Consider the following 15,272-nt stretch of genomic DNA (forward strand, 5'->3'; position numbering starts at 1 on the left):
GGGTGACTGACTGACCTGTCTTCCAGCTTCTCTGTTCGGCGTTGAGTTTTGTTTTTGTGAGTTTATTTATGAGAAGTGTTTTTCCAGCAATAAAAGCTGCTCCTTAAGTTTAACCCTCCTGGTTTTGAGTCTTGCTCTTGGGTCCACCTTTGTGGCCTGCCTGCCACACAGCCCATCATGACAACATCCCTATATTACGAGTTTGGAAAAATGAGGCGCTGTCAGTTTGTGTTCGCTGTCTCTGTGGTAGAATATCTCTTCCTGTTCCTGTTCCAAGTGGTGTTTCTGAGTAGCTTATCTGCTTAGCAATTTAATTGAAAACTGTTAAATACATTCTTTTTTTCATAGTATAACTTAGCTTAGCTCGTAGCCGACCCGTTAGCACCATGGCTACTTCACCTGTCCCTCCTGCACTTTCTTGCTCATTGTGTCAGATGTTTAGCTACTCCTCGGGCTCCTTTACCAGTAATGATATCTGTAACAAATGTATTTGCAGCTCTGGAGGCCAGGATTACTGAATTGGAGACTCGGCTTCGCACCCTTCATTCACCCGTAGCTAGCCAGGCCCCTGTAGCTGGTGCAGCCGAAGAAAGCGTAGGCCCCGCTAGCTGTTCCCCGGCAGACCCCAAGCAGCTGGGGAAAGAGGGCGGCTGGGTGACAGTGAGGAGGAACCAACCTGTTCATGTGTCTAACCGGTGATTCTGTTCTCAGACATGCGAAGCTAGAGACACCGGCAACCATAATCAAGTGTCTTCCAGGGGCCAGAGCAACTTAAAGAAGTCCAGACGCTTTTCTTTGCAAGCTCCTTTGACTACGATGACCTGGATGACTGAGAACCTTCACAGAATTAATGACTGGTTGTGCCACAATTTTTTCCACCTAAACAAAAACAAAACTGAAGTAATAGTCTTTGGTGCCAAAGAAAAACTGATTACTGTAACAGCATCTTTACAGGTCTACCTAAAAAATCAGCTCATTCAGAGCTCTGCTGCTCGAGTCCTCACTAAGACCAAAAAAGTGGACCACATCAGTCCAGCTCTGAGGTCTTTACACTGGCTGCCTGTCCGTCAGAGGACAGACTTTAAAGTTCTGATGCTGGTCTATAAAGCTCTGAATGGTTTAGGACCAAAATACATCAGTGACCTCCTGACCCAGTAAGAACCTTCCAGATCCCTCAGGTCATCTGGATCCGTTTTTTTTAAAAAATTTTTTTTTTTTTATCAGTTCCCAGAGTCAGAACCAGACACGGAGAAGCTGCATTCAGCTTTTATGCTCCATATATCTGGAACAAACTCCCAGAAAACCTCAGATCAGCTGAAACACTCAGTTTATTTAAATCCATTTTGAAGACTCACCTGTTCTCAGCTGCATTTGAATAAAACACCAAATCCACACTTTTAAGCTTAAATTTTAAAACTTACATTTTAACTACTGATTTTATCTACTGTTTTTTAAAATCATTTTTAAATCATGCTTTTTATTTGTTTTTGTTTTTTAATGTCTCTGTAAAGCACTTTTAATCACCTTGTTGTTGAATTGTGCTATATAAATAAACTTGCCTTGCCTCTTGTTAGGAGAGACGGCATCCATCCCACTTTGGATGGAGCAGCTCTCATTTCTAGAAATATGGACAAATTTATTAAACCCCCCAAAATATGACTATCCAGAGTTGGGACCAGGAAGCAGAGTTGCAGTCTTACACGCCTCTCTGCAGTTTCTCTCCTCCTGCTACCCCCCAAAAACCCATCTCCATAGAGACTGTGTCAGCTCCCAAAAAGACAAAACACAAACTAAAAGCCAGCAACAAACAACTTAAACATAAACAATCACAAAGAAAGAACAATACAGTATCCACATCTGAACCAAAGAGTAAAACAGTGAAATGTGGATTATTAAATATTAGGTCTCTCTCCTCCAAGTCTCTGTTAGTACACGACTTAATAATTGATCAACAAATCGATTTACTCTGCCTTACAGAAACCTGGTTACAGCAGGATGATTATGTTAGTTTAAATGAATCAACACCCCCGAGTCATTCTAACTACCAGAAACCTCGAAGCACAGGCCGAGGGGGAGGTGTGGCAGCAATTTTTCACACCAGCCTATTAATCAACCAAAGACCCAGACAGACTTTTAATTCATTTGAAAGCCTGATGCTTAACCTCGTCCACCCCAGCTGTAAAACTCAGAAACCAGTCTTACTTGTTATCATCTATCGTCCACTTGGGCCTTACACAGAGTTTCTCTCTGATTTCTCAGACTTTTTATCTGATTTAGTTCTGAGCTCAGATAAAATAATTATTGTGGGTGATTTTAACATCCATGTAGATGCTAAAAATGACAGACTCAATTGGCCTCTCTCAAAATGTAAAAGAACCCACCCACCACTTTAATCACACTCTATGTCACGCTGATCGGCCGTTTCTGTCTTTTTTTCTCTCTCGTGCTCTCTCTCTCTCCTCCTCTCTGTCGCCGGGGCGGAACTCATTGCGGGTTCACGCCCTCGGCCCACGCCCACGGAAAAGAACACATCTGATGCCCATCAAGGTGAACGGCATTTAAGCCAGGAGGTGACTGCTGGTCTTCGCTGGATCGTTGTCTGCCACACGTTAGTGAAAGTCGAACTTCAGCTCAAGATAAGTCAAGTGCCTTCTGTGAACGTCATTCTCATTCCTGTCTCCTTATCTACAGACCCCCTGGATTACCCTTCCCGTGTGAATCTGTGTGTCAAGTGTGAAAGAAGAGGACTGCCGTCGTGAGTTGGAGAGCGAGTGATTCCCCCCTTGGATTTCCCTGGAGCCCGTCCCTCACATTTCTGTATATAGCACTACCCCGCACTCTCTGTATATACACTTTGGTGAACTCTGTGAATAAATCCTTGTGAACCTTGTGAACCTTGTGTTCGCCTCTGTCAGTGCACCCCAGGGCGGCTGTGGCTACACTGTAGCTGCCATCACCAGTGTGTGAATGTGTGTGTAAATGGGTGGATGATTGTGTATAGTGTAAAGCACTTTGGGGTCCTTAGGACCAAGTAAAGCGCTATACAAATACAGACCATTTTCAGCTGATTCAGGAGTCCCGCGTTTGAGTCCACTGCATTGAACCTTAACACTCTAGATCTTGTTTTAACATATGGCATAGAAACTGAACATTTAACAGTGTTTCCTGAAAACCCTCTCCTGTCTGATCATTTCCTGATAACATTTACATTTACAATAATTGATTACACAGCAGTGGAGAGTACACAAGACCCACTGCAGGGATGAGAAGGGAATTCTTTTTATTTATTTATATTATTTAATATGTGTGTGTATAAAGATATCTAGATATAGAGACGTAAATATATTCTTCTAAATATAGTTGAACTCTCATCATGTTGTCTGTGAAATTTCTGCTCTAGGTGTAGTTTGATAAAGAAAGCACCACTCACCTGCTGTTCCTCATATCTTAAATAACTCTGTAAACAACTTCTAACTAGCATTCAAAGGTGTCCACATATTTTTCTGCATCACTGAGTTACAAACAAAAATAATTCCAACATTGTGTTTTCTTCCATTTACGTCATTCTTCAGTCCCGTCAGTTCAGCTGTAGAACTTTGTATTTTGGAGTCAAAGATCAAAGTGTATTAAAATGAAGACAGTATTTAGAAACAATGTACAATTAAAGAGATTAACTTGCACAGAGAACAATGACAGGTGTGTTACTATGACTACTGCTTTCCTGAAGTGCTGTAAACGTATAAATCAACATTAAAACCTTCTCTGGAATTTCAGTTATCCAGATATTACTGCAAAAATTCCAGCACTGTTTGGGGAAGAGTTTCAACAAATACATTTTGTTTGATGCCAGAAATGTCCACAACGAAAACTTGTGCAGTGTGTGTTACGTGCATTTATTTCTTTATAGCGCAAGCTGTCAGACCTGTTTGTCTATGGTTGGTTCAGCTGTCATAAGGTACAGAAATGGAAATCATTTAGACATTTGTGTCGTATAGAGTGGCATCTGGATATAGTATAAGCCCTGAGGCGGCATCAGATAATATGTTGTGACAGTTTTAATAAAGCCTGCAAGTTCCCCCATATATACTGGAGAGCAAAGAAAAGTTATATAATCACTTTACCCATGAAAACCACGTAAACAGACATGAAAAAAATGTGTTTGTAAAACTAACAGTAACCTCTGAGAAGTATAAGACAGACTGTTTCTGCTATCAGAACAGTTTGTGTTGTTAATCCTGAATGATTCTTGGTCAGGACATTTACATCATCAGTGAAAAGTCATTTTACTCCACACACATTTGGAAAATCACATCTAGTTTAGGGTGTGAGAAGTAAATGCATCACAGAAGCTAAAAAGGAGCTGCTTCTCCCTACATTTGTTCAAATAAAGTACACAAGGTTGATGCATAAAACAAGAAAGAAGATCCATGAGATGCTTCACATCATCTAATCAAGACTCGAACGGAAGCTCCAATGTTAAAGTTCACTTCTTGTCACGATTGTATTTTTATTATCTGAGCTGATGTGGATGCTGTAAATCCACCCTGACTGAAAAAGAAGTACACATTTGGAGAAATTGTGCTTTAATTTGACATATTGTGAAGTTTTTTGACTCTTGAATCTTTTCTTTGAGTAAAGAAAAACAGACTCCTTGAATGTTGATATTATGTAAGTAATTCACAGACATCATGTTTTTAAAAAGTAAAGGTTAAGAATTTAAAGTACGGCCCTCCGTAAAGTCTGTGCACATTTTGTCATAGATGTAAAAGGACTGGAAAAGGGTGTAAAAATAAAGAAAACCATAAATGTTAATCGAATCATTTAATTTTTCCTAAATTTGAAAGTTACTTTGTCCACCATTTTTGTGCCTAACAGTCTCACTACCAGGTGACTGTGGCTGTAATTTGGTGATTTGTAGATAAAACTGATCTGAAACGTCTGCTGTACAGCGTGCTAAGGGTCCTGTGATGCGCAGTGTGCAATCACACAAAAGAACAACTTAAATTTAACCACAACCCTGACTGGAGAAAAAGCAGTTTGCAAATATAAATGACATTACAGTTGTTGCACATTACTCTAAAATCAGTGCTGTGAGAGTTTAAGATCACAGCCTGATTTAAAACTGAATCTAACATCAACATTCTTGCCCATTAAAATAACTCTACGATATTAAGAGAATTTGGCAAATGAGATCACAGGATGGCAAAAAATGTACTTTAAAATTTGATCATCTTGTTTCGCTGGAACTGTGAAGTACCATAATGAAGAGTAAGTGCACGTAAGAACAAGTATCATTGCTGTAGAGTTTTCTTGTTTTACATACAGACTCAGGGCTCCTAGTCTCCTCTTGGCATTTTCTTATTTAAATGTTGGAACCTCAAAGTTTAGCAGCACAACACTGTGCTTCCTTTTTCCATCAAATATTTCTTTCAGTCATCTGTGTTTATCAGTGTCTAGGTTTTATTCAATAACAATAAAGTACACAAATATAAGATTAAATAAACAGGTGCATCAGCGCAAAGACCCACAGACTCAAGAACAGTTTCTTCCTAAAGGCCATAACCTTTTTATCTACTTTTTACTTTTTTACTATGTACAGCACTTTGGTCAACCTGTGTTGTTTTTAAAAGTGCTTATAAATAAATTGATTGATAACCACCGTGAACTCATACCGGCACCAATAACACAGTCCCACCCCATCATTTTTCCCATTTCCCTCTATCAACCACCACTGTACAATACAAATTCTATGTGCAATAACCCAAACTGTATATACATAACACTATTTATTTACATATTTACTTTTTTACACTGGATTGTATATTTGTACATTTTATACATTTTCTTCTGTTAATACTTTTCATATGTATATAGAGCTGCAAAACTGTGCAAACCCCCCACCACGCACAAACACACACGTTTACACTGTGTTGGAGATGATCTGTATGTCATTGTACAACTGTATAGTGAAAATAAAGGCATTCTAATCTATTTTATATTTTCTATATGACCATATTTTTTGGGGCATTTGATTATTATTTTTTGCCGAGTTATGAAATATCATAGTTTTATGACTGACATTAACTTTTATTACTTATTTTATTACGTCCTAAGTCATAAATCAGTTGACGGGGGGTGGGGGGGAGGCATTAATCATTAGTTTGACACATGAAGGACCCAGGCTGCGATTGCTAGCAGGGGCAGTCCTGGCCTTGTTGGTGTCCTGGGCAAGCATACACCTCTTTCAATTAATGGCTTAATTAATATTGTGCTGAACACAGTCCAAAAGATTCAATAAGCCACATCAGTGTCTACTGTTTACTATCATAGCCAAGAGGCTAACAAAGGTAAACAGAAGTTTTTACTATCCCTGCGAATGAATGTTATCTTGTTTCTTGTTTGACCTTTTCTTGTCCATCTTCCATCAGTAATTTTGCACTCCAGAATCAACACCCAACCTCACAACATAAACTGATAGACTAATAGACCTACACCTTATATAGAGATTTTTTCTCGGATTTTACACAACCAAGGAAAAATAATTAATTCAATTTTAATACAATTCAATTTTATTTACACAGCACCAAATCACAACAGAAGTCACCTCAAGGCACTTTATATTTGTTAAAAAGATGCATAAATAGTAAAAGATAATTGAAGTCTGAGAATATAAATATCAAAGAGTTCATTTATTTAAATTTTCTTATATAATAAAAAGATCAAAGTTCATGTCAAATGATTAAAAACATGTTTGCATTGTTTAAAATAAGTTATCTTTCTTTTATTGTGACTTGCTTGTGAGAACTGTAATTTCCAACGGGGATATGGTCTGTGAAGGTAACACAGGGTTGAGAAGGAAAAAGAGAAAAAAGAGAGCGCGAGGAGAGAGGGCGGTGGTGCATGAGTTACACGGAGCATCCGGAGAAGTTAGCTTGTTTTTATGTAGTATCAGTAAGTGTGGTTTGACTTTTCGGAAAGATAAGTCACTGTGTCGGTAAGTTAGTGACATGACACGTAAAGTTTCGGCGTGAAGCTGCTGGACTGTGTGTTTTGTTTATTGCAGCCGTGCACGCATTAAGTTGAGGCTAACCCAGCCGTTAGCTAATAACGACTACTGTAGGCTGCCGTTTCGCTAAAGTTGTGGAACGTAACAAGCTGCAGAGGATCGTTACCGAACTGGATAACGACGGACACACCCCAGATAGTCACTCTGAGTGCCCGCATCACTCAGAGTACCTCTGGCAACGTGAGAAGCTAAAACAGGTAGTTTGTGGAGCACGTGGAGATCACGGACCTTCCTCATCTTTGTGCTACTGCATTCAGAGCAGAGTGTTTCTGAAGGAGCTGAAGACAACTTGTTGCCTGGATTAATCTGGTGGGAATTGCACGTTTCACAAGGTACTGAGTTTATTTATTATTATTTTGCTGGTTGAGTGAAGAACTTCCGGTTGGGAGATCTTTTGGATTTATACTGGAGCAATTGACTATAGAGATTGAAAATGTGACGTCATTCAGGGGTAAAACCGCAAAGAATTCTGGGAACTCGTGGCAAGAGGTACTAGCGCAAGCAGGCTTTCAATTGAAATCAGTTATGCAGCGATAAAAAGAAACACAAAAATGGCAAGAAGCTGTTGTATTATTAACTGCAATAGCCGGTCGCATGACAGCCACGGGAAGCCGACGGGTAAAGAGATCGGTTGTTATCGGATTACGTTGTTGAAGAGAAATTGTTCGAGCCATGTTTCCGAAGTAACAAAGAGGCAACGGATGGCCAGGATTGCAGCCATTCAAAGACCAAATATAACGTCCCAGAACACTCCAGCTCACAGGTTAGTTTGCTCCAAGCATTTCCACAAAGGTCAGTCTTCTGTTGTAGTTATTACGTCATTTTTCATAACATAATTGGTGATTATAGGTTACAAGCAAGTCTGGCGCTGAACAGAAATTGTCGCGCTATGCTCCTTTGTTTATTGTGCATAAATAGTGAATTGTCCTGACACAATATTGCGTTTCGCTTCTGTTATTACCATGGTACATTGACAAAAACATGGGTTTTACAGGGTAAAACAGTTTTTTTTGTATCACTAATTGCCCAGTACGATTACAGCATACAGTATTATTGTCACTGCTACATTTCTGTAATCCGTACCAGAAATTATTTCCACTACTAATTAATTACTGTTGAGCTCAAAGGTCCTATTAATAAACAGTTAACGAATGTGTATTTATGAAGACCATTTGTGAGACTGATAAACTTATGATACGTACGATGGTCTTTCGTTCTACACTGTGCATTTCAAGGTCCTGTACCCATCCGTCGGTAAACTGTACCTGGGCTTGTTGCAGTGATCTGAAGTTACTAAACTTCATGAGTGTATGCACTCACTCCAAGAACCGTATGATTATAAATATGAGCGTGGTGAAAGTTGGGCAGCACGCTAACGTCTTTTGTCCACTGTGTGCTCGTAAGGGTCTAACCCTTTCACTCGTTTGATTTTTTCCTCGTATCTTTTCTTTTACTTTTCATCAAGTCTGTCTTGGTACGGACTGGCATTGTTCTCCTTCGTTTTGTACATTCCTTTTTTGGGGGGCAAAGAAAAACCAAGAATTTATTGGAACCGGAGAATGAATGTTTTGCGGTGCTGCAAATGCTTGCATTTGATGCGGTACTTGGATTGTTTTGCCACGAGTTCCTGGCATGCAATGCGCGAAAGTCACGTGGTCTGTCAATCTCTATGTGCATGTCAGCTTATGCTACTTCCGGTGCGGAAACACTGCACTTCAGAGCCACATTGCTAGCATCGATGCAGCGATTCTGTACTGTACAGGAGTGACGTCACGGAGGAGATCGTCTGCAGCGATCAGGACGCAATGTGATGTAAAAAAAAAAAAAAAGCATGCAAAGTTGCACTGAAAAATCTGCGAAACAGCGAGGTGAAAGGTGAACCGCGTTAATTTCAATTCAATTCAATTCAATTTTATTTATATAGCGCCAAATCACAACAAAAGGCGCTTCATAGATACAGAGAAAAACCCAACAATCATATGACCCCCTATGAGCAAGCACTTTGGTGACAGTGGGAAGGAAAAACTTCCTTTTAACAGGAAGAAACCTCCGGCAGAACCAGGCTCAGGGAGGGGCGGGGCCATCTGCTGTGACCGGTTGAGAGAAGGAAGACAAGATAAAGACATGCTGTGGAAGAGAGACAGAAATTAATAACAGATATGATTCAGTGCAGAGAGGTCTATTAACACATAGTGAGTGAGAAAGGTGACTGGAAAGGAAAACTCAATGCATCATGGGAATCTTCCAGCAGCCTACGTCTATTGTAGAATAACTAAGGGAGGATTCAGGGTCACCTGGTACAGCCCTAACCATATGCTTTATCAAAAAGGAAAGTTTGAAGCCTAATGTTGAAAGTAGAGATGGTGTCTGTCTCCTGAATCCGAACTGGAAGCTGGTTCCACAGAAGAGGGGCCTGAAAACTGAAGGCTCTCCCTCCCATTCTACTTTTAAATACTCTAGGAACAACAAGTAGGCCTGCAGTGTGAGAGCGAAGTGCTCTAATAGGGTGATATGGTACTACAAGGTCATTAAGATAAGATGGGGCCTGATTATTTAAGACCTTGTATGTGAGGAGCAGGATTTTGAATTCTGGATTTAACAGGAAGCCAAAACAGGAGAAATCTGCTCTCTCTTTCTAGTCCCTGTCCGGACTCTTGCTGCAGCATTTTGGATTAACTGAAGGCTTTTCAGGGAGTTTTTTGGACATCGTAATAATAATGAATTACAGCAGTCTAGCTTGGAAGTAATAAATGCATGAACTAGTTTTTCCAGCATGACTCTGAGACAGGATATTTCTAACTTTAGAGATGTTGCACGAATGGAAGAAAACAGTCTTACATATTTGTTTAATATGTGCGTTGAAGGACATGTCCTGGTCAAAAATGACTCCAAGGTCCCTCTCAGTGTTACTGGAGGCCAAGGTAATGCCATCCAGAGTAAGAATTTGGTTAGATACCATATTTCTAAGATTTTCAGGGCCGAGTACAAAAACCTTAGTTTGATCTGAATTAAGAAGCAGAAGGTTAGCGGCCATCCAGGTCTTTATGTCTTTAAGACATTCCTGCAGTTTAACTAATTGGTGTGTGTTATCTGGCTTCATGGACAGATAGAGCTGGGTGTCATCTGCATAGCAGTGTAAATGTATGCTATGTCTTCTAATGATGCTGCCTAAGGGAAGCATGTATAATGTAAACAGAATTGGTCCTAGCACTGAACCCTGTGGAACTCCATAATTGACCTCAGTGCGTGAAGAGGACTCTCCATTTACATGTACAAATTGGAGTCTATTAGATAGATATGATACAAACCACTGCAGCACAGTACCTGTAATACCTACAGCATGTTCTAATCACTCTAATAGGATATTATGGTCGACAGTATAGAACGCTGCACTGAGGTCTAGCAGGACAAGCACAGAGATGAGTCCACTGTCAGAGGCCATAAGAAGATCATTTGTAACCTTCACTAAAGCTGTTTCTGTGCTGTGTTGAGCTCTGAAACCTGACTGAAACTCTTCAAATAAGCCATTCCTCTGCAGATGATCTGTTAGCTGTTTGACAACTACTCTTTAAAGGATGTTTGATATGAAATGAAGGTTGGAGATTGGCCTATAATTAGCTAAGACTGCTGGGTCTAGAGATGCTTTTTGAGTAAAGGTTTAACTACAGCCAGCTTGAAGGCCTTTGGTAAATAGCTGATTATTAGAGATAGGTTGATCATATTTAAGATTGAAGAATTAATTAGTGGCAGGACTTCTTTGAGCAGTTTTGTAGGAATGTGGTCTAAAAGACACGTTGATGGTTTGGAGGAAGTAGTTATTGAAGTTAACTCATTGGAGAAAAAGAGTCTAAATAAATATTAATGGTACTAAGAGTAGCTGTAGATAATCATCCCACAGATGTAATATTAATGGTAATTTTTTCTCTAATGATAAAAATTTTATTTGTGAAGGAGTTCATGAAGTCATTACTAGTTAACGTTAAAGGGATGGTTAGCTCAACAGAGCTCTGACTGTTTGTCAGCCTGGCCACAGTGCTGAAGAGAAACCTAGGGTTGTTCTTATTTTCTTCAATCAGTGATGAATAGTAAGATGTTCTGGCTTTGTGGAGGGCTTTCTTATAAAGCAACAAACTATTTCTCAAGGCTAAATGATGATCCTCTAAATTTGTGATACGCCATTTCCTCTCCAGCTTACGAGTCATCTGCTTTAGGCTACGTGCTTGAGAGTTATACCACGGAGTCAGGTACTTCTGATTTGAGACCTTAGTTTTCACTGGAGCTACAGTATCCAGAGTCGTACGTAGTGAGGAGGTAAAATTATTAACAAGATGATCGACCTCTGTTGGAGCAGCGTCCAGGTAGCTGCTCTGCTCTGTGTTGGTACAGGGCATTGAAGATGATAACAGTGGTGGATTACAGTAGATGTCTTTCTTAAACTTAGTTACAGCGCTTTCAGAAAGACATCTACTGTGATAAAGTCTACTCTCCACTGCTGTGTAATCAATTATTGTAAATGTAAATGTTATCAGGAAATGAACAGACAGGAGAGGGTTTTCAGGAAACACTGTTAAATGTTCAGTTTCTATGCCATATGTTAAAACAAGATCTAGAGTGTGATTAAAGTGGTTGGTGGATTCTTTTACATTTTGAGAGAAGCCAATTGAGTCTAATAACAGATTAAATTCCATGTTGAGGCTGTCATTTTTAGCATCTACATGGATGTCAAAATCACCCACAATTATTATTTTATCTGAGCTGAGCACTAAATCAGATAAAAAGTCTGAGAAATCAGACAGAAACTTTGTGGCCCTGGTGGACGATAGATGGTAACAAGACTGGTTTCTGAGTTTTACAGCTGGGGTGGTGTGGGGATTAGAGAAATATTTTGCTGCTATTGTTAATAATCATCCTCATTACCATTGCATTAATAATACAATCTGCAGTATTGATATTGCATTCAGATGTTTAAACATATTGGCACCCAATTAGCCTTTATTACAGATGCAGTTATAACCACTTTAAACTGTTGAGTTGAATTTATAATCTTAAATGCTTTTGAATGCTTGTTATAATCTTAAATGTGCATGTGCTGATTCTGTTGCATTATAAAAGAAAGGCCGAACTCTGAGTACACTCTGTGCTAAAGGCTTTTGCAGAGCGTGCTTGTCAAAGTGAAAGTTACTTTGAGGAGCTGTCTGGATGCTATTTGAATAACCAGTTTATTCATTATTGTCTATTATTCATTTATATCTTTTGATTAAGCTTTTAGTAGAGGTTCTTGATTAAAACATTTATTCAACATATTACAGATATAGTTTCAGTTAGGTTATTATGCACATGAGAATTGGCCTCTCTTCTCATAAGACAAAGTTCGTGCAAGGTCGAGCCACACATACACACACGCACACGCACGCACACGCACACACACACACACACACACACACACACACACACACCTGCACACACTGTAGGTAGGCTTATGTTCTAGGTGAGAGTTCAGATATATTTGCTTGCAACTGCATTTTTGTGCGTGCAGAATTGCTAGTTTGTTGCAGAGCATGGCCCGAGGTTTTGGAGGAGCAAGAGTCAGAAGATGGACAGGAAGCACCTGCCGTGGAGACGGAGACAATGTTCTTTTCAAACTGTGTTAAAAGTCATTGTGGTTTTGATTTGACGTATGCATGTATTGTATCTGATGACGCATGAGGGGGCGTTAACCCTGATGAATCAAAAGCAATCTGAAGTGTCTTTTTGGGTGGAGATCTACAGCTGATGCTTTGCAGTGTACATCTTCCCACGCTGCGTGTGGTCATTAAAATCAATTGTTTGACCAAGCTCTCCTGGACCATGGTTGTTTTTACTCTCCTCCTCAATATTTGAACCCTTAACAGTGGACAAGGCTAAGCATCAGGCTTTCAAATGAATTAAAAGTCTGTCTGGGTCTTTGGTTGATTAATAGACTGGTGTGAAAAATTGCTGCCACACCGCCCCCTTGGCCTGTGCTTTGAGCTTTCTGGTAGTTAGAATGACTCGGGGGTAAGGATGGGTATCGTTTAGATTTTATCCGATACCAGTATCCAAACCAGTACTTTTGAAATGGTGCTGGTGCTTAAACGGTGCTTAAAGTATGGAGAACACAAAATTTGTCCTAAAACCTCTCATGTTCACCTTTTTTTTTTTTTTTTGTAAAAAGATAACAATGTAAGCCTTTTCTGCAGCTATAGGGAATATATGGTATCACTCTTGGCTGGAAGCAGTGCTTAATCAATCGAAAAAACACAAACTTTGTCCAAAAAGTTCTCGTGTTTAACTGTTTTCCACTTTTTCTTTGGTCATTTTAGCCTTTTTGGCCAGGGTGAAGGGAGTATCTGCCATCAAACAAGAAGACAGCCGCATGTAACTACGACGGTGTTTGCTAGTTCACCTTACATGCATTAATGTAATAACGTGGTTAACGTTATTAACGTTAACAACATTAAGCTACTCATGCAGAGAAGAAATGGGAGTTATACGTTAGATGTTGACTACCGTGCAGCTTTTCCGCAACCATAAAACTAAAAAAGTTAAATGAGCTATTTAGCCGCGTGTAATTTCAACTAAATCCAGGAGCGTGTTAGAGTGTATAACTTAAACATAGAAGAAATGTGACTTTCCAGAAACACAGCAGAATTGCCGGCTTCTTCGCTGTCCCGCTGCATGTTGTTGTTTTGGTGCCGCAACTTCTATTGACAGACAATTGGTAGTCTACAGTGGGATTCATCGCTCTGTTATTGGGCCAGAGTCTACATTGTCTACAGTCACCATTGACTCCGAGCCTATGAAAAGACATAACTGTCTACAGTCACTGTACACTTTGCGTGACTGTAGACACGACTTCTGAGCCAACTGGAGGAGCTGTCATACCCCGACACAAAGCCCCACCACGCCCCAGCTTTCAACTCTACACTCAACAGTTTCCTTGTTTCATATACTGATGTAATCACAGAGATTTAAGTAAAGCTTATTTAATTCTATTACATAAAAGAAAGGAATTTGCTGACCTTGGCCCATGAGAAGTCCATAATAAACAACTTGGATATGCATGAATCTGTAAGAGGTTTTTGAAAGGGAACCAGGAGACTGTTGTAGTAGACTGGAAATGAGAACAGCAGGTATTGGAGAAGGGGGCATTTATAGTCTGAGGTCGGAAGGGGCGGTCCCGCTCCTGAAATTCATTTGATATCTCCACTTTATTTTTCATGACTTGGTGAATTGCCTGTTTTTTATAACTTGGCCTACCCGTTTTATTTTTCTTAATATTGGCAATAGTGAAAAGTGTTATTGTTGGCCTTGAATATATTTGATATAGGCCATCCAGCTAAGGTAAATGTCATGATTTTAGTTGTTAGAATCTGATGGGAAATATTTTATTTTTATTTGTGCAATACTTTGTCAATCAGCTTTCCATGGCGTATTGAGGCTAGTGTCTGTTCATCCCCCCCCCCCCCAAAAAAAAACAAACAAACCCAAAAACAAATAAGAAAGAAAAGAAAAGATGGAAAGAGGGAGAGGTTGCTAGCACATGGCTCATCATAGGGGCTTAGTCTTTACCACTTGCCCATTCTGATTCCACAAGCAGACAAATCTTGGTAATGGGTCTGTCCAAAACATTAGTGTTTAAGTGAAATTGTTAAATGTTGTCATTGTGTTTCTTAAATTTGTTAAGTCTTAGTTCAAACTATAGGATCAAAGACATTCCTTTGTCTCTGACCACCTCCCCAGCTACTCTGTTGGTGGGGGAGGCTTTATTAGGCACACGCTATCTGAAAGATCCGTTTCTTGTGTGGTAAGCTTTCTGCTTTTATGATCCTTTTGGTGAGCAGGAGGTCACACAAATGCACCCCCATGACACACACATTCTCACATACACACACACACACGTTCTTGCACATGTTTTTGTCATTAACAAGAATACGTTTCTAAACTAGCGGGGCCTGTGTAAGCGTAGACCCAACATTTAGTCTTTGCCTTTATCCAGACTTGGCGGTCAAGACCCTTATTATTATCTTTCCCATAATCCATGATTTCTTGGTGCGCAGTCATCCACAAGAAGAATGACATCTCCATCTACAAAGTTTCTTGACACTGTGGCCCACCGCTGACATTCCTGAAGTTGAGGTAGGTATTCTTGAGTCCATCGCTTTCACAATAAATTGAATACATATTG

The sequence above is a fragment of the Neolamprologus multifasciatus genome, chromosome 12 (assembly GCF_963576455.1).
Source record: "Neolamprologus multifasciatus chromosome 12, fNeoMul1.2, whole genome shotgun sequence".
NCBI classification, from domain to species: domain Eukaryota; kingdom Metazoa; phylum Chordata; class Actinopteri; order Cichliformes; family Cichlidae; genus Neolamprologus; species Neolamprologus multifasciatus.